This window comes from Oryctolagus cuniculus, chromosome 7 (assembly GCF_964237555.1).
Source record: "Oryctolagus cuniculus chromosome 7, mOryCun1.1, whole genome shotgun sequence".
NCBI lineage: Eukaryota > Metazoa > Chordata > Mammalia > Lagomorpha > Leporidae > Oryctolagus > Oryctolagus cuniculus.
In genome coordinates, this window is record NC_091438.1 from 94,048,952 (window position 1) to 94,069,283 (window position 20,332).

The 20,332-nt window shown below is 44.0% G+C and overlaps 1 protein-coding gene across 4 annotated transcripts in view; it reads left to right on the plus strand.

Annotated features, from left to right (window-relative positions):
- The first annotated feature begins 2,157 nt into the window (after positions 1–2,157).
- Positions 2,158–20,332, plus strand: part of USP33 (ubiquitin specific peptidase 33) — a 72,022-nt gene continuing 53,847 nt past the window's right edge. For all 4 annotated transcript variants that reach the window (XM_051857562.2, XM_051857559.2, XM_051857560.2 and 1 more), the window contains exon 1: positions 2,158–2,289. The gene's annotated coding sequence lies outside the window, so the exon portion shown is untranslated. The remainder of the gene's footprint in view (positions 2,290–20,332) is intronic.

The following is a 20,332-nucleotide window of genomic DNA, read 5'->3' on the forward strand; positions in this document are numbered from 1 at the left end:
ATCTTCTGGGACTCCCACATGGGTGCAGGGGCTCAAGAACTTGGGCCATCTTCTGCTGCTTTCCCAAGTGCATTAGCAAGGAGCTGGATTGGAAGTGGAGCAGCCAGGACTCCAACTAGTTACCCACATGGAATGTCAGCATACCAAGCAGCAGTTTCACCCACTATGCTACATGCCGCACCAGTTTGGCTGTTTTAAAAAATGAAAATTTGGGGGCCGGTGCTGTGGCACAGCAGGTTAAAGCCCTAGCCTGAAGTGCCGGCATCCCATGTGGGCAGCAGTTCAGCTCTGGCCATTGCAGCCATCTGGGGAGTGAACCAGCGGGTGGAAGACCTCTCTCTCTCTCTCTGTAACTCTGTCTTTCAAATAAATAAAATAAATCTTAAAAAAAAAAAAGAAAAGAAAATGCTTAGTTTTAAAAAAATGAAAGCTTAGAGCTGGTGCTGTGGCACAGCAGGTTAAGCCATGGCCTATAAATGCTGCCATTTCTTGTGGGCACCAGTTTGAGTCCCAGTTGCTCCACTTCCAATCCAGCTCTCTGCAAATGCACCTGGGAAAGCAGGGGAGGATGGCCTAAGCGCTTGGGCTCCTGCACCCACATGGAAGACTCAGAAGAAGCTTTTGGCTCCTGGCTTTGACCTGGCCCAGCCCTGGCGGTTTTGGCCATTTGGGAAGTGAACCAGTGGATGGAAGATCTATTTCTCTAACACTCTCTCACACTGTAACTCTGCCTTCAAGAAAATAATTAAATAAATATCTTTTTTTTTTTAAATGAAAGCTTACCACACTGCTAATGTCTTCTAGTATGTAAATTGCAATATTTTTTGAAATAGGCTGAAAATAAAGGCAAGAGTTACAGCAGCATAGGTACCCTTCAAATCAAATTCCATTCTTGCTCAGTGAAACCAGAAAAGGTGATCATTTGGGGTGGCAGCTGAGGCTTTAGAGTCAGTCCCTACAAAGAATGTTGTGTCATGGCTAGTTTCTTCCATTTTTACCTTAAAATAAGGCAGGCACTCACATACTTTCTACCTGTGTCTCATGGAGATTGAACAACTTCTGCAACAGTTGAGTATGTGCTCCTGTATTGGAGATCAAGCAGTTGGAAGTAATCAGAGAGACTGAAATCAGCAACTTCATGGGGCCAGCGCTGTGGCCTCAGCCCATATGTGTGCTGGTTTGAGACCTGGCTGCTCCACTTCGATCTAGCTCTCTGCTATGGCCTGGGAAAGCAGTGAAGGATGGCCCAAGTCCTTGGGCCCCGCACCTGTGCAGAAGACCCAGAAGAAGCTCCTGGCTCCTGGCTTTGGATCAGCGCAGCTCAGGCCATTGCGGGCAATTGGGGAGTGAACCATCAGATGGAAGACCTCTCTCTTTCTGCCTCTCCTCTCTCTGTGTAACTCTGGCTTTCAAATAAATAAATCTTTAAAAAAATAAATCGGCAACTTCAAACATTTGGTATTTTAATGATTTATTCGTATACTTAAAAGTCAATGGAATGATTTTTATTTTTTTAATGGAATGAATTTTAACAGCGACAAAGTTAGAAGGCAAGTCTTTTTAAGTGCTCTAGACACCAAGCAATATTTCATTAGATCTTATTGATTTTGGCTTTTGGAAAATGGTAGACATGAATTCATTCTCTGCATATGTGGAAAATGGAAACACAGCTGCCTCCAGAAAATGTAAATCCTAAGAAGTTGGGAGAAGAAAGACTAGCGTAAGGACTAGATGTTGACTGAGATAAGTTACGTCTAACAAGTCGTTGCACGAGGTCTGAAACCCGTGGTTCTTCAGAGGCCACTGGAGGCAGATTGTGTAATGCGTTGAGACACGACCTTATCCTCGTAATGGAAGTGTGTGCTGTCGAAGAGGGGGGCCAATCCGCGAACCATCGGAAACTGCCGTGAGCCTACACGGTCAGCGAGCAGCCGGCTCCCTCCGAAGTGCGAGCAGCTGGAGTCCATCCGGTGCCCGCACCTGCGCCTGGCCCCGCGGCCCCGCCCCTGCCAGGGCGGCTCTCCTGGCAGCCCCGCCTCTCCCCGCCCTCTCAAGACAACAGAGACGCCTGCGGCGGCAGCGGACACACCGGAAGGAGCCGCGGCTGCTGCGGGAAGTGGCCGGCTCGGGAGGCGGGGACCCCCGCGGGCAGTGCTGCGGAGCCGTTTTCCGGCCCTCCCGTCTCGACGCCGCTCCCCTGCGAGGCCGGGGAGGAAAAGCAGGTTGCAGAGGTGCGGCGGTAGGCCCTCGTCGGCCGCGCTGGCGGGGCCCACAGGAAAGGCCGTGGAGGTGAGCGCGGCGCTGCTGGGGGGAGGCGCGGGGCCGAAGGGCGCCGCGGCCGCCGCGGCCGCCGCCGGGGGCCGGCTCTGCTCTGGCGCCGCGCGCCGGTTCTGTGGCTCCTGCGGCGGCCTCTTTCTTGGTGCTGCGCGCGGGCGGGAGGAAGGCCGCGGCTCCTAGGTGCTCTGAGTTAGCCATGTGGGCGGCACGCCAGGGGTCGGCGGAGGACGTGAACCGGTCGTTTATTTGGGGAAGGGTCCCCTAAGGGCGCTCCCCTGGGAGGCGGGGCGGGGGGTGAGGTGAGCCTGGGCAGGGGCACAGCTCCCCGCCTCTGGCTCCCAGCCCCGGTGGCCGCGGATGAATGAAAGCCCCGCAACGCGCCGGCCGCTGGTCGCTGGTTTCGCTTTGCGGCGCAGCCGGGGTGGCCGGACCCGTCGGTGCGGCCCCGTTATTCATTGTTATCGGGAAAACGAGGTGTCATCGTCTCTGGAATTTTTCTTCGGCCGACGTTTGGTTTGGGTCAAGTCCAGTTTTTACCGTCTGTCCGTCTGCAGCTTTTGTTTGGGTCAGATTTTTCACAGTGTGTGGTTTAACAACGCTTTACGCGTAAATATTTCTCGAATACAAAAAACGCCCTTTGAATATTTTCGGGTGCAAGTTGTTGGATGATGAGATTTTTCTAGGTATTTTGCGCTCAGGTTAAGTAATTTTAGGGTTTATATTCTCGTTATGATTAGGTCTGGAAAATTAAGCTAGGCGCTGGAATGCTGGCAAAAGCATAGACTCAACTGAGGGCGCATTTTACAAGAATCTTTAGACTTAATACATACGTGGAATTACAGACTTATTTAGTTTAATCAGATTATTTTCCCCATAAGGAAAGCCTGTTATAAAAAGTAATGAGGCTCTTGTAGTTAAGTTTCTGGTTGAAACAGAATAATTTTATCATCTGGAAAAGGTTTACCAAATCAGATTACTGTAGTAAGTTTTGATTGGAATCTAATGCAGATATTGTTAGTTCATACTTTTAATATAAATAAGGGAGATAATAGGAATCTTATTGAAAGAAAATGCTGTTTAAGAAAAAGTAATAGTAGTTGTTACACTATGCTAGGTGCTTTATTTTATTTGCAGGATTAAAAAAGTAAATATATAGTATACAAGACATTTCTAGAATAAAACATTTCACATTTATGTGAGAGGGATACTCTACTTAAGATATTTTTTTAAAGATTTATTTATTTATTTGAAAGTCGGAGTTACATAGAGAAGGAGAAGCAGAGAGAGAGAGAGATCTTCCATCCGCTGGTTCACTCCCCTGTTGGCCACAATCCAAAGCCAGGAGACAGAAGTTTCCTCGGGGTCTCCCACGTGGGTGCAGGGGCCCAAGGAGTTGGGCCATCTTCTACTGCTTTTCCAGGCCACAGCAGAGAGCTGGATTGGAAGTGGAGCAGCTGGGACTCGAACTGGCGCCCATATGGGATGCCAGAACTGCAGGCGGAGGCTTTACCCACTGTGCCACAGAGCCCACCCCAAGATTTGTTATCTTCGATCTGGTTTATTGTCAACTTTTACTTTTTTCTGTTTTGAGCTCTTTACAACATTCCAGTGAGTACATGATTAGTTTAATAGCATTAAACTGTAGTGTGTAGTGATTTTAAATATTTGAAATTCAGAGATAAAGAGGTGAGAATTAAAAAAAGTTATTTAGTTGCCAGATAGCGAGAGCTCAAATCTGTTTCATTCCCTGAATACCCAAAATGGCTGGGGCTGGGGCGGGGTTGGGCTGGGTTGAGATTGGGAATGCAGAACTCAATCCAGGTCTCCTATATGGGTAGCAGCAACCCAGTGATTTGAATGGTCTGTATTAGCCAGAACCTGGAGGTGAGCATCGAACTGAGGCACGCTGGTATGGGATGCAAGTAGATTAACTGCTAGACCAAACACCTGGCTGTGTGGATGCTAAATCTTAAGTTTATGTATTGCTGTTAGTATTTTCAGTGACCTTTCACTTACGGTTTTATTTGATCCTCATGCCATTCTTGTGAGTTAGGTATGCCAAGAAATAAGTTTGTCTTCATGACAGAAGCTTGACCTTTGAAGATTTGTGAAGATCAGTATTTCCTTAAAGCTATTTTTTTTTTAGTGAAGACTATTTTTAAAGATTTTATTTATTTATTTGAGAGATAGAGTTACAGGAAGAGAGAGAGAAAGGTCTTCCATCCCCTGGCTCACTCCCTAGATGACTGCAACAGCCACAGCTGAGTTGATCTGAAGCCAGACTCCTCAGGGTCTCCCACGTGAATGCAGGGGCTCAAGTGCTTGGACCCATCTTCCACTGCTTTCCCAGGGAATAGCAGAGAGCTGGATCAGAAGAAGAGCAGCCAGGTCTTGAACCCGTGCCCATGTGGTATTCTGGAGCTGCAGGTGGAGGCTTAGCCCACTATGTCACAGTGCTAGCCGCTGAAGGTTAAATTAATGTTGTCAAAGCAGCCTTTAATACAAATCGGAATTCAGATATATTGATTGGAGTACTGTGAACTGGAACATGACAGACTATACCGTGGACTCTGTTAGAAAATGAGATAAATTGCTGAAAGATTTTTGGTGAGATGTGAAATGTAGTCATTTTTTTTTTAAGATTTTTATTTATTTGAGAGGTAGAAAGAGAGGTCTTCCGTCTGCTGGTTCACTCCTCAAATGGCCGCAACGGCCGGAGCTGCACCAGTCTGAAGCCAGGAGCCAGGTGCCTCTTCCTGGTCTCCCACTTAGGTTCAGAGGCCCAAGCACTTGGGCCATCTTCTACTGCTTTCCCAGGCCACAGCAGAGAGCTGGATTGGAAGAAGGGCAGCTGGGACTCGAACTGGTGCCCATATGGGATGCCAGCGCTGCAAATGGAGGATTAACCTACTGCACCATGGCACTGGCCCTGAAATGTAGTCATTTCTAAAAAAAAAAAAAAAAGAAGAAGAAAGAAAACTAAACAACAGCCCTGTTTCTGTAGTGTAGACATTTAGAAGTCTACATGTAATTGTAGGGACATTTTGAAAAGTAGAAAAGCTCCAGAGAGTCAAATGAGTTGGTTTCACTGTCTGTGGCATTATGTGTAATATAGTGTGTCTGTGTGTTTGTATATTTGTATATACATATACATGAAAACTAGTATATTTTTTCTAAGATTCATTTGAAAGGTACTTAGGGAAAGACAGCAAGCTTCCAACTGCTGGTTCACTCCCTAAATGGCCACAACAGCTGGAGCTGGGCTGATCCAAAGCCAAGAGCCAGGAGCTTCTTCTGGGTCTCTCAAGTGGGTATAGAGGCCCAAGGACTTGGGCCATCACCCGCTGTTTTCCCAGGTGCATTAGTAGGGAGGTGGATCGAAAGTGAAACAGCTGGGACTTGTGCCAATATGGGATGCTGGTACTACAGGTATCTGCTATGCTGTAGCGCTGGCCCGAAAACTAATATTTAAAGCTATTATTTTCATTTTATTTGAAAGACAGAGAAACAGATAGAGACAAACTGCATCTGTTGGTTCACTCCCCTAAATACCCACCCAACAGCCAAGGGTTAGTCCTGGCTAAAGCCAAGAGCCTACAACTCAGTCTGAATTTCCCAGATGGATAACAGGTACCCAAGTGTTTGAGCCATCACCTGCTGCCTCCCAAGGTGTGCATTAGCAGGAAGTTGGCTCTGAAGCAGAGTATCCAGGACTCAAACCAGGTACTCCAAAATGGGATGCGGACATCCTAAGCAGGAACTTAAACACTGTGCCAAACGCTCACTCCCAAAAGTTGTATTTAAGAAACAATGCAAGGCTGTGGTGCAGTGGGTAGGATGCTGCCTGCAGTGCTGGCATCCCATATGGGCACCAGTTCAAGTTCTGATTGCTCCACTTCTGATCCAGCTCTCTGCTATGGTCAGGGAAAGCAGGAGAAGATGACCAAATCCTTGGGCCCCTGCACCCGCATGGGGGACCTGACTCCTGGCTTCAGATAGGCCCAGCTTCAGCTGTTGTGGCCATTTGGGGAGTGAACCAGTAGATGGAAGACACCTTTCTCTCTCTCTCTCCCTTCCTTCTCTGCCTCCACCTCTCTGTAACTCTGTCTTTCAAATAAATAAATTAAAAAAAAATGCATGCATCAAAATAAATGTCCCTTTCAAATAACTTCTAAAGGCTAATGGTCAATATTTTGACTCTATCAGGGCAGACCCTTTGGAAAATTAGAAGAATTTGTCTTCAAAGATCTTAAGTCAGATAGGGCATCCATCTCCAAATGGCTAAGGTTTGTTTTAAAATTTTTTTATTTAAGTTAGACAAGTTTCATGTAATTTTTTTTAAAGATTTATTTATTTATTTGAAAGACAGAGTTACACAGAAAGAGAAGAGAGAAAAATCTTCCACCAGCTGATTCACTCCCCAATTGGCCGAAACGGACTTGGGCCATCTTCTGCTTTTCCAAGCCATAGCAGAGAGCTGGATTGGAAGTGGAGCAGCCGGGTCTTGAACCAGCGCCCATATGGGATGCCAGCGCTTAAGGCCAGGGCGTTAACATGCTGCACCACAGTGCCGGCTCCACAAGTTTCATGTATTTTATACAAATTTGGGAACACAGAGATACTTCTTACCCTACCCCCTCCCCACCCACCCAAACTCCAACCCTTCTTCTTCCTCCCATTCTCACTCTTAGTTTTTACAAAGATCTACTTTCCAGTTTGCTTAATGATCTTAAAGTAACAGTTCAACAAATAGTATGAAGAAAAAAAAAACACTGATTGAACAGAAGACACAGGGGCTGTAAACAAATGATTAAATCTCAGAATGTCCATTTCGCTCTACATTACATTTTAGGTTCTCTATTTGTTACTTCAGGGAAAACATGGTGTCTGTCTTTGGGGGACTGGCTTATTTCGCTAAGTATAATGGTTTCCAGTTGCATCCATCTTGTTGCAAAAGACAGGATTTCATTTTTTTAACATCTGATTAGTATTCCATAGTGTATAAATACCATAATTTCTTTAACCAGTCAACAGTTGATGGACATCTGGGTTGATTCCACATCTTAGCAGTTGTGAATTATGCTGCAATGAACATAGGGGTACAGATCACCTGCAGATTTCTTTTGGTTTGGGTAAATTTTTAGGAGTGGGATGGCTGGATCATATGGTAGGTCTATATTCAGATTTCTTCACAGTAAATGTATCAGTTTACATTCCCACTGACAGTGGATTGGGGTACCTTTTTCCCCACAAATGCCTCAGCATTTGTTGTTTGTTGATTTCTATATGAGAGCCATTCTAACTTGGGTGAGGTGAAACCTCATTGTGGTTTTGGTTTACATTTCCCTGAAAAAAAAGTTTATCATAGAAATATTGGAGGACATTTCTCTCCCTTTCTCTTTGAAAAAATTATAACAAATCCCTCACTTCATTAACTTTATTTATTAGTGAGAAATTGGACAGTTTGTGCTGAAACTTAAATCTTTTCCTGGGGCCACAGCTGAGGTGCAGTAAGTAAAGCCGCTGCCTGCACAGCATCCCATATGGGGGCCAGCCAGTTCAAGTCCCAGCTGCTTTACTTCTGATCCAGCTTTCTGCTATGGCCTGGGAAAGCAGTAAAGATGACCCAAGTCCTTGGGCCCCTGCACCCCTGGGGGAGACCTGGAAGAAGCTCCTGGCTCCTGGCTTCAGATGGGCCCAGCTGTGGCCATTGGCAGCCATTTAGGGAGTGAATCAGCAGATAAAAGACCTCTCTTTCTCTGTGTCTCTGCCTCTACCTCTGTAACTCCACCTTTCAAATAAATATATAAATCTTTTAAAAAAAAATCTTTTCCCATAAAACAAATGTATAAAGCAATTCCTTTGGCGCCTTCCAATTTGGAGGTCATTTCAAGTGTGAACAGACTAATGAATTCCTGGGAAGGTGCAAGTTAAGTGAGAACAGATCAGAACAGTTTGGTAATAATTTACAGTTTATATAAGAAGTAGGTAAAGAAATTATGAAGGAAGTCACTGAGGGTATTTTATCACAAGTATGCGATCTACAGAAATGCAGAATGAGCTGTAATGGGAAGATTGAGGTCATAAGGCGGTGTGGCTTTTGATTAAGCAAGATCTTGATAACATCACTTTTGTGGCTTTTGTGGCTTTGCTGAAGTGTATCTTGAACTCAGAACTTTGAGAGAAGCATATGTGGGTAGGTGAGATGCCAGAGATCAAAAGTGATGGAATGTGTAGAGGCAGAAGGGGGAAAAGCCAATAATGGTTGGACAACTTGGAGCTTAACCCTGTGTCAGTTTTTATAACTGCCTCAGAACTGTCCAACCCACTGCAGAGTGGCTTGAGTGTTTTCCTACATACTTTCAGTTCTCACTGATGGAGATACTGCCTTGGAAATGCTATTCAGCATTTCCAGATTGCCCTGGTTAAGGCTATGCAAGCTCCTGAAGTGCTGGAGAACTTAGAGAATCAGAAGTCATTGAGGTGAGGAGCTGTCCATACCAGCTATAAATGAAAATTGAGGTGAGTTGAAAGAATGTAAGGCCAGGTTGCGACTGTGTCTGTTAGAAAGCATTCTCATTGACAAATCTAGGTGTAAATGGAAGCCTCAAGCTAAGTGGTAACCTCAAAGAAATTTGAGTTGAGGAGAAATGGCAAAAAAAAAAAAGGTAGAATTTGCTAACTTATAGAAGATATGGAGGGACTCTTAAGATGGTACTGAGGTTTGAAATTTAGGTAACTTGTGATAGAAAAACATTGACAGTCACTAACTCAAATTAGTTATTTCAGGAGAATAAAGAATTAGGGTGGGTGTTTGACTTAGCAGTTCAGAGGCCCAAGTCCAATATTGGAGTGCTGTGTTTAATACCTGCCTCTGGCTCCTCACTCCTTCTTCCTGCTTATACAGACCTTGGGAGGCAGTGGTGATGGCTACCACATGGTCCCAGCCACCAATATAGGAGACCTGGATTGAGTTTTTGATTCCTGGTTTGGGACCTACCCAGCCCTGGACCATTGTGGGATTTTGGGGAGTGAGCTAGCAGAAGAAAAGGCATATGCATGTTTGTACTCTGACTGTGTGTGTGTGTGTGTGTGTATCTCAAATATATAAGTAAATAAATTGTAGGGTGTTGAGAGTGGCAGTAGAGATTGGCAATAGAATGTCGATGGGTATTCAAAAAAAGGGTAGAGATTTGAACAGTGCTGCCACCTTTACTAACTTTTTTTTAATTGCAAGAGCGAGCAAACTCATGCTGGCTCACTTCCAAATACCCACAATGATTGGGACTGAGCCTGGTGAAAGCTGGACCTGGGAACTCAATCCAGGTCTCCACATGGGTGACAGGAGCTATCACATGCTGCTTCTGATGATCTGCATTGGTAGGAGAGCTGGAATCAAATTGGAGCTGGGACTTGAACCCAGGCACTCAGATGTGGGATACAGGTATCCTAACTGGCAGCTTAAATGTTAAGCCAGAATGCACATGCCCCACCCCCAGCCACTTTTATAGTGTCTGGTCAATATTAGAGTGTAAGCTTTTGTTAAAATCAGTCTATTTCCAGCGTTTAGCCCAGTCCTGAGGTAATAGTAGTAAGATGAAATTTTGGCAGTGAGTGTGACACGAGACCATTCTCTACGAGGTGTTTTTTTTTTTTTTTAATTAATTTATTTATTTGAAAGAGTTAACACAGAGAGAGGAGAGGCAGAGAGAGGTCTTCCATCTGATGGTTCACTCCCTAATTGGCCATAATGGCCCGAGCTGTGCCCATCTGAAGCCAGGAGCCAGGAGCTTCTTCTAGGTTTCTCACCCGGGTGCCGGGTCCCAAGAACTTGGGCCATCTGCTGCTGCTTTCCCAGGCCATAGCAGAGAGCTGGATCGGAAGTGGAGCAGCCAGGTCTCAAACCGGTGCTCAAATGGGATGCCAGTGCTTCAGTCCGGGGCGTTAACTCGCTACGCCACAGTGCCGGCCCCTCCCTACAACTTTTAACTTCATAATTCCTAAAGGACTAATGTCTAATGTTTTTAGTGGAGATGTTATTTAGATGGATAATTTTTTGTTATTTTTGTAGTCATCAGTATTATAGTCCAGTGAATGAACAGAAAGATGAATAATTTGTCTTAGAGTGGTTTTCAGTGATGGTTATATTTGTTTTTTCATGTTTTAACTTGGTGTGTACATGTATTTTAATGACTCTTCGTGGTGCCAGAATATTGTTATTTAGTTAAACTTTCATCTTATTCAGAAGTAACACAACAAAAATTAGCATCAGCTTGTTTGGGCCTCTTTCAAGACTATTCTATTCATTCATTTATTTATTCATTCTTATTTTCTCTCTTTCTGGTATTTGTTACAATTATTTTACCAGATAAGGCTAGAATTAATCATAATCTGCCATTCATTGTTCAGATTTTTTTCTTTTAGGAAATGCCAGTGTTTACAAATACCAATTAAAGGATTTTATCTGGAGTAAGCGTTACCATATTGGAGTTTTGTTTTAGGATGATTAATTGTGGCAATGTTAAGATAGTTTACAGGGAGAGAAATCAGAAGACTACATAGTTCTCTTAATAGACCTCAGCTTCTCACTAATTAGATGTTAAGAGTCAGTGAAACAGATGCTTCTAAAAAGACATAAATAAAAAGATTAGTACTTCTTATTCTGTGTTCTGATTTGAAAGAAAATTAATAGTGATTATGCAAATAAGGACTGTTTGTATAGATTTGATGATCTCACATAAATTTGCAAGAGTTTATTCATCAAAATGTTTGTTTAAAGGACAAACACAGTTCATTAAAATCCATGTCAGCAGATTTCATAGGTTCAAAGTCTCCATGAACATTCAGCATGGATTGGTTTACAGTGAAGTAAACTTCTGTTTGTTATTGTACTCTAGTCCAACTTTTTAAGATCTATTTATTTCATTTTTATTTATTTGAAAGGCAGAGTTACATTAGCAGGGAGCTGGATTGGAATTGGAGCAGTCAGTTCTTGAACTGGCACCCATTTGGGATGCTGGTGTCGCAAGGCTGTGGCTTAATTCACTACACCACAATGCTAGCCCTGCAAAAAAAATTTTTTTTTTGCCTTTATTGGGTAGCAGTTTTCTTTCATGATAAGTATGGAAAGATAAGTCATAAGCTTTTTTATATTTTTGCTACTAAAGTAATTCTAAAGTGTAATATTTAAAATGGTACTTTTGAAGTAGTAAATTAATTGTACTGAAAGGGTGACAGGAAGGGAAAGAGATCTTCCATCCTCTGGTTAACCTTCCAAATAGCTGCAACAACCAGGTCAAAGCCTGGAGCTAGGAACTCTGTCATGGCCTCCCACGGGGGTGGCAGAGGCCCAAGTGCTCCAGCCATTATCTGCTGCCTTTCCAGGCACATTATCAGAAAGCTGGATTAAAAGCGAAGCAGCTGGGACTTGAATTGGCACTCTAGTATGGGATGCCATCCTCACAAATAACAGCTTAATCTGCTGAGACATAGTGCTAGCCCCTAGGTTGAAACCGTTGACAGACAAACCCATTTTTCTATAATCATAGAATTTTTTTAATAAATGTAATTCTGCCCTTATAAATGTACATAGTTTATTATTATTATTATTATTATTTTTTTTTTTTTTTTTACAGGCAGAGTGGACAGTGAGAGAGAGAGACAGAGAGAAAGGTCTTCCTTTGCCGTTGGTTCACCCTCCAATGGCCGCCGCGGCCGGCGCGCTGTGGCCGGCGCACCGCGCTGATCCGATGGCAGGAGCCAGGAGCCAGGTGCTTTTCCTGGTCTCCCATGGGGTGCAGGGCCCAAGCACCTGGGCCATCCTCCACTGCACTCCCTGGCCACAGCAGAGAGCTGGCCTGGAAGAGGGGCAACCGGGACAGAATCCGGCGCCCCGACCAGGACTAGAACCCGGTGTGCCGGCGCTGCTAGGCGGAGGATTAGCCTAGTGAGCCGCGGCGCCGGCCGTTTATTATTTTTTTTTAAGATTTATATATTTATTTGAAAGAGTTAGACACAAAGAAGAGAGTCAGAGGGAGAGAGAGGTCTTCCATCTGCTGGTTCACTCCCCAATTGGTAGCAACGACTGGAGCTGCGCAAATCCGAAACCAGAAGCCAGGAGCTTCTTCCAGGTCTCTCATGAGGCTGCAGGGGCTCAAGGATTTGGGCCATATTCTACAGCTTTCTCAGGCCATAGCAGAGAGGCAGGTTGGAAGTGGAGCAGCCGGGACTCGAACTGGCACCCATGTGGGATGCTGGCAGGTGGTGGTTTTACCCACTACACCACAGCACCGGCCCCTAATCATAGAATCTTAATTCAAGTTTGAATTTTTTGTGTAAAATTCTATCCTTTGAAACACTTCTAACAGGGTCTTCCAGCCCCTGTGTAAAAATTAAAGGGAGTATCCTATTTTCTTTAAAGTTTACCCATATTTGAATCAATCTCTTCACCATTGATTGAATTTGCTGTTCGTTCTTAAATTGTGTAGAAGAGAAAGTCATCATTTCCAAATAACTGAAACATATGTATCAAGCACAGCAAATTTTGTCTTCTGCATAAACATGAGCTTTCTTTATTTTTTAAAGATTTTATTTATTTATTTGAGAGATAGAGTTACAGATAGAGGGAGAAACAGAGAGAAAGGTCTTCCATCCGTTGGTTCACTCCCCAAATGGCTGCAACATCTGGAGCTGCACCGATCCAAAGCCAGGAGCCAGGTGCTTCTTCCCGGTCTCCCATGTGGGTGCAGGGGCCTAAGGACCTGGGCCAGCTTCCACTGCTTTCCCAGGCCACAGCAGAGAGCTGGATTGGAAGAGGAGCAGCCAGGACTAGAACTGGCACCCATATGGGATGCCGGCACCGCAAGTGGAGGATTAGCCTACTGCATCATGGTGCAGGTCTCAAAACAAGACTTTTTTTTTTTTTTTAAAGATTTATGTATTTATTCAAAAGTTAGAGTTACACAGAGAGAGAGGTCTTCCACCTGTCGGTTCACTCCCCAGTTGGCCGCAGCGGCTGGAGCTGTGCCAATCCGAAGCCAGGAGCTTCTTTCTTCCAGGTCTCCCATGGGGGTGCAGGGGCCCAAGGACTTGGGCCATCTTCTACTGCTATCCCAGGCCATAGCAGAGAGCTGGATCGGAAGTGGAGCAGCTGGGTCTTGAACTGGCACCAATATGGGATGCTCGCACTTCAGGCCAGGGTGTTAACCCACTGCGCCATAGCACCAGCACCAAGAGCTTTCAGTTGTTGCTCACAACAGTTGACATTGGTTGATTACTTACTGTAACACTCTCTTCTAAGCATTTGGTTAACCTGAAAGTATGTATGTATTCCCCCACCCCCAAAACCCCATGGTGTAGATCAGGGACTAGGAATATCTGCCCAATAATTCATTTCATCTGGGCCTCCTTGCCAAGGCAGCCACAAGTGGTATTCAGAATTCAATAGCTATATATATAGTAGGCTAATTTATAATCTTTTATGGACCATTAATGATGTAATAAATATCCACATGGCCCTTGGTAGACAAAAGGTACCCCACCCCTGGTAGATCATTGTAATTATCTTTCAGATGTGAGAACTTAGGTATAGAGGAGTAACTTAACCCCTGGTAAAAACCTAGGAAATAATGGGGCTTGGATTTGAATTCATGTTGCTTGCTGCAGAAACTTTGCTCCTAGCAACAGCATTGTTGTATAAGACAGTCTTCAAATTATTTTAAGGCTTTCTGTGAGTTAAACTCTTATTCTGTAGCTTTTTGTGTTTGTAAATATATGTATTCCAGATTACTTAGTTCATAAGTACACCAGCTACTCTTCTTATTCTGAAATCTGATCTGATAAATTAAGAATTACATATTTTTCATCTATCATCTAGGGTATAAGAATCTAAATACTTTAACTCCTTTTATTTTTTACTTATTTAATTTTTCAAGAGATTTATTTGAAAGAGTTACAGAAAGAGGTAGAGACAGAGGGAGGGAGGAGGGGAAGGAGGTCTTCCATCTGCTGGTTTGTTCCCAAATGGCCACAGCTAAGCCAATCCAAAGCCAGGAGTCTCTTCTGGGTCTCCCATGGGTGTGCAGGGGCCCAAGGTCTTGGGCCATCATCCACTGCTTTCTCAGGTGCATTAGCAGGATTGGAAATGGAACAACCAGGACAATAACCATATGGGTGCCGGTTCGAGTCCTGGCTGCTGCACTCCAATCCAGCTCCCTGGTAACGCACCTGGGAAAGCAGTGGATGATGGCCCAAGTCCATTGGCTGTGCCAATCTGAAGCCAGGATCCAGGTGCTTCCTCCTGGTCTCCCATGTGGGTGCAGGAGCCCAAGCACTTGGACCATCCTCCACTGATTTCCCAGGCCACAGCAGAGAGCTGGACTGGAAGAGGAACAACCGGGACCAGAACCTGGCACCCATATGGGATGCCGGCACTGCAAGTGGAGGATTAACCCAGTGAGCCATGGGGCCGGCCCCCTATTTATTTTTTAAAGTTGCTTGATTTATTTGAAACTCAGCCATGGAAAGGGAGAGGCAGAGCTACCATCTGCTGGTTCACTCCCCAAATGGCTGCAGTGGCTGTGGCTGGACCACACTGAAACCAGGAGCCAGGAACTTCCTCCCAGTACCCCATGTAGATGGCAGTGGCCTAATCACTTGGGCCATCCTCTGCTTCTAGCAGAGCAGCTGGGACGTGAACTAGCACCAATATGAGATGCTGCCATTGCAAGTGGTAGCTTTATCTGCTACACCACAACGCCAACCCCCTGAATCTCTTTTTTTTTCCTTCAGTTAAGGCATTGTATAGTTCTGGGGCTACTGCTGTGGTGCAGCAGGTTAAGGCCCCGGCCTGTGACGCTGGCATCCCAAATGGATGCTGGTTCGAGTCCTGACTGCTCCACTCCAATCCAGCTCCCTGGTAACACATCTGGGAAAGCAGCGGATGATGGCCCAAGTCCATTGGCTGTGCCAATCTGAAGCCAGGATCCAGGTGCTTCTTCCTGGTCTCCCATATGAGTGTAGGGGCCCAAGGACTTGGGCCATCTTCTGCTGCTTTCCCAGGCCATAGCTGAGAGCTGGATTGAAAAAGCCTCAAACTTGCACCCATATGGGATGCTGGCGCTGCAGACTGAGTATTAACCTACTGTGCCACGGCACTGGCCCAGGATGCTGGTGTCTTAACAGCTAGGCCAAACATATGCTCCAAGAACCTTACTATACCAAGAAACTTCCTACAGTCTCTTACCTAGTCTTCTGCAAAAAGTAAATCTATTCATGAAAGTCCATATGAGCACTGGTTCTAAACCCAGTTGCTCCTCTTCCGATCCAGTTCTCTGCTATGGCCTGGGAAAGCAGTAGAAGATGGCCCAATTCCTTGGGCCCCTGTACCTGCGTGGGAGACCTGGAAGAAGCTCCTGGCTCCTGGCTTCTGATCAGCTCAGCTCTGGCTGATCATCTGCAGTCATCTGGGGAGTGAGACAGTGGATGGAAGACCTCTCTCTCCCTCTGTCTCTGCCTCTGTTTGTAACTCTTTCAAACAAATCTTTTAAAAAAAAAATTTTTTTTTTTATTTGTTTGAAAGAGCTACAGGGAGGGAGAGACAGAGAGATCTTCCATCTGCTGATTACCATACAGATGGGTGCAACTGCCAGGGGTGGCCAGGCTGAAGCCCCGGACTTCATCCTAGTCTCCCATGTTGGGTGGCAGGGGCTCAAACATTTGGACCATCTTCTTCTGCTTTTCCCAGGCCATTAGCAGAGAACCCAGTTGGAAGTGGAGCAGCTGGAACACAACTGGTGCCCATATGGGGAGGTGGTGTCACAGGCGGTAGCTTTACCTACTATACCACAAATCTGGCCCCACCTCTCGTAATGTTAGAATGTTCTCATTAGGTTAACACTTATCTCTTGATGTATAATAAAAATATTAGTAGCTTGAGTACCTGTGTTTTTCCTAATACTAAAATTTGAGTTATTTGATCATCTGTTATTAGGATGGTAGGGTCAGTTTCAAGTCCAAAGCTTAGAACACTGAAATATTAACATATAATATATATACTATTATATATATATAATATATATATATAATATATATACTATTATAGTATATATATTATATTATTATAATATATAATATATATTATATTAACATATAATATTAACACTGAAATATTCTGTCTCCTAAATAATCTTCAGAAGTGGCTTTGATTCTAATGCAGATGGCCAATTGAGCTGCAAAACTGTACTTTATAGAACATGAATGCAGCCATTTTTATTTGGAAAATCAGTTGATGGGCCGGCGCTGCAGCTCAATAGGCTAATCCTCCACCTGCAGTGCCGGCACACCAGGTTCTAGTCCCGGTTAGGGCGCCGGATTCTGTCCCGATTGCTCCTCTTCCAGTCCAGCTCTCTGCTGTGGCCCGGGAAGACAGTGGAGGATGGCCCAAGTGCTTGGGCGCCTGCACCCACATGGGAGACCAGGAGGAAGCACCTGGCTCCTGGCTTCGGATCGGCACTGCGCAGCAGCCGTAGCAGCCATTGGGGGGTGAACCAACGGAAAAGGAAGACCTTTCTCTCTCTCTTCTGTCTCTCTCTCTCTTCTGTCTCTCTCTCTCTTCTGTCTCTCTCTCTCTTCTGTCTCTCTCTCTCTCTGTCTCTCTCTCTCTCTCTCTCTCTCTGCCTCTCTCTCACTGTCTACTCTGCCTGTCAAAAAAAAAAAAAAAATCAGTTGATGGTTATGCCTCATTATGGCTGAGAAGACTTCAGATAATACAGGGGGAGTAGACAGAAGGGAAAAAATGCTGCCAGACAGAAGATTAGAAAATAATGATAAATCTGGGTCAGGTTATGGAAAGCATTAATTTCCATGCAGTGTTAAATTTTCTTGTGCTTCCTTATGATGCCCAGCCTGTGAGCCATAGGCTTCTGAAGGTGTCCTGAATTTTGCAGTGTCTACTTCTGTGGAGTCAGTGAAAAGCAGTTTCAGATACAACTGTATGCCTGTCTTTTCTAATGTCTCATACTCATCTCTCTTGACTGAAGTATTAAGCTAGAATGAAAACAGACATACCTTCTTTGGGTATATACCTTGAGAAGAAATGAAACAGCTGAGAACCTCTGTTGTCCTACCCTACTATGTCTGAATACCCTACTCTCAAACTCTTTTTCAAATAAAAAAGTAAAAACATGACTTTGCTGCCATAGTGAATAAACTGAATAAAGCTAGGTAACTAGAATACTGAAGCTTTGTATTTCAATAGCATTTTAATGATAGGGAATAACTAAATCCTTGATATAAAAGGTAACTTTTGTTTACAGGTACTAAGTCTCATTAAGTTGTTTGGAGACCAGATCTTGTGTTTTGCTTCAGACTTAAAAAAAAAAAAATCCATCTTGGAAGTTCCTTTTAAATCTCCTGACCCTGTTTGTCCCCCAGGCAATATTCAGAGTATAATGTAGTCACCAGTGGGAAGATTTCCATTTCATTGACAAAGAAAAGATGTACTTAGAAGGAAATGTGTATTTTAAAATTTTTATTAAGAAAACAACTCAACATTCATCCTTTAGGGATTAAGAAAATGCAACCAAAAGCAAGTAGGACATGGAGATTAAAGATAAAACTTTTAATGAAATTTTATTTCATGGCATTAAAAATAGAACAAAAATAATGAAAAAGATAAGTTCCAAAGCTGATTCTTTGTGAAGACCAGTGAACTAAATAACTTCATATAGAAAAAAACAAAATGGAGTAAAAATATACAAGATTGGGAATAAGTTTAATGGAATCTTTTGCAATTGTCTTGTGGATATACATGTAATACTATGATGCCAAAATTATTTTCAGAAGAAAAAGATACAAACTGTAAATGAGTAAAATAGATCTAAGAAATAAGAACTTAAGTTGACCAGTTCCCATGAAAGTATTGATAAGATGATTGAGAATTTTTCCTTGAAAGAGACAGCGTAGCAGTTGGTTTCCCCAGCTATCATTCATTCATTCATTCATTCATTTGAAAGTAAATTACACAGAGAGAGAAGGAGAGGCAGAGAGAGGTCTTCCATCCACTGGTTCACTCCCTAATTGGCTGCAACAGCTGGAGCTGCACCGATCAGAAGCCAGGAGCTTCATCCAGGTCTTCTCATGTGGGTACGAGTACATCCTTGGGCCATCTTCTACTGCTTTCCTAGGCTGTAGCAGAGAGCTGAATCAGAAGTGGAGCTGCCGAGACTTGAACCGGCACCATGTGGGATACTGGCACTGCAAGCAGTGGCTTTAACCTGCTATACCACAGTGCTGGCCTGAGTATTATTTATAAAGACCATATCAGAATAAAAAAGAGCACCATTTTCTGCTAATGAAGGTACAAAGCTACTCAATGCATTCAGTCAAGAGAGAGACCTAAAGAGAGATCTTCCATCCACTGTTGCACTCCCCAAATGGCCACAACGACTGGAACTGGGCTGATCCGAAGCCAAGAAGCAGGTGCAGGGGTCCAAGTACTTGGGCCTTCTTCCACTGCTTTCCCAGGGGCATTACTAGGGAGCTAGATTGGAAGTAGAGCAGCTGGAACTAGAACTAGAGGCTCCCATATGGGATGTTGGTGCTGTGGGCTGTGGCTTTACCTACTATACCACAGTGCTGAACCCAGAGAAAGACATCTTAACAATGGTCTTGGTATTGATTTCTTGGATGTGGCACTCAGAAGAGGCAACAGCAGTAAAAATAATCTTGGAATACATCAAATCAAAAAGATTCTGCCACACAAAGGAAACTATCAACAAAATGCAAAGGCGAAGTCCAGAACAGAAGAAAACATTTGCAGGCCCTATGTTAAGGGAATAATAAAAAATTATATAAAGCATTCCAGCTCCACAGCAAAAAATCAAGTAACATGATTTTAAAATAGCCAAAGGACTTGAACTATAAAATGGATTCCAGTCCAGCTCTCTGCTGTGGCCCGGGAAGGCAGTGGAGGATGGCCCAAGTCCTTGGGCCCTGCATCCACATGGGAGACCAGGAGGAAGCACCTGGCTCCTGGCTTCGGATCGGCGCAATGCGCCGGCCGTGGCGGCCATTTTGGGGGTTAACCAATGGAAAAGGATGACCTTTCTCTCTCTCTCTCTCTGTCTCTCTCTCTTTCACTAACTCTGCCTGTCAAAAAAAAAAATCAATAATTTTTAGGGAAATATAAATCAGAACTACAGTGAAAACATACCTTGAAATCAAGTGAATGGATAAACAAAATATAATATACACAATGGAATGTTATTCAACTTGGAAAAAGGAAATTCTGACATATACTACAACTTGGGTGCACTTTTGAAGACATTATCCTAAGTAAAATATGCCAGACACAAAAAGACATACTGTATGATTGCATTTATGAGGTCCTTAGTCAGCTTTTTAGAGACAAAGTAGAATAGTGTTGCCAGAGGCTGGAGGGAGGAGAATGGGAAGTTTAATGAGTATATAATTTGATTTTTGCAAGATGAAAAGAGTTCTGGAGATTGTATAATAGTATGAATGTACTGAATACTGCTGAGCTACATGCTTAAAAATGGTTAAGATGGTAAATTTAATCTATATTTTAATGGTTCTGTTTGATATATATATATTTTAAGATTTATTTATTTATTTGAAAGAGTTACACAGAGAAGCAGAGGCAGAGAGAGGTCTTCCATCCAGTGGTTCACCCCGCAATTGGCTGCAACCACTGGAGCTGCGCTGATCCAAAGCCAGGAGTTTCTTCTGGGTCTCCCATGCAGGTGTAGGGGCCCAAGGACTTAGACCATCTTCTACTGCTTTCCCAGGTCATGCATAGCAGAGAGCTGGATCAGAAGTGAAGCAGCTGGGACTTGAACTGGTGCCCATATAGGATGCTGGCACTGTAGGCAATGGCTTTACCTGCTATACCACAGCGCTAGCCCCAATACATATTTTTAATACTCATTTTATTCATTTGAAAGATAGAGCAGCAGACAGAGAAAGAGGGATAAAGAAAGTCAGAGTTGTAGATATCTTCTCTCTGCTAGTTCACTCCCCAGTGCTTGTAACAACA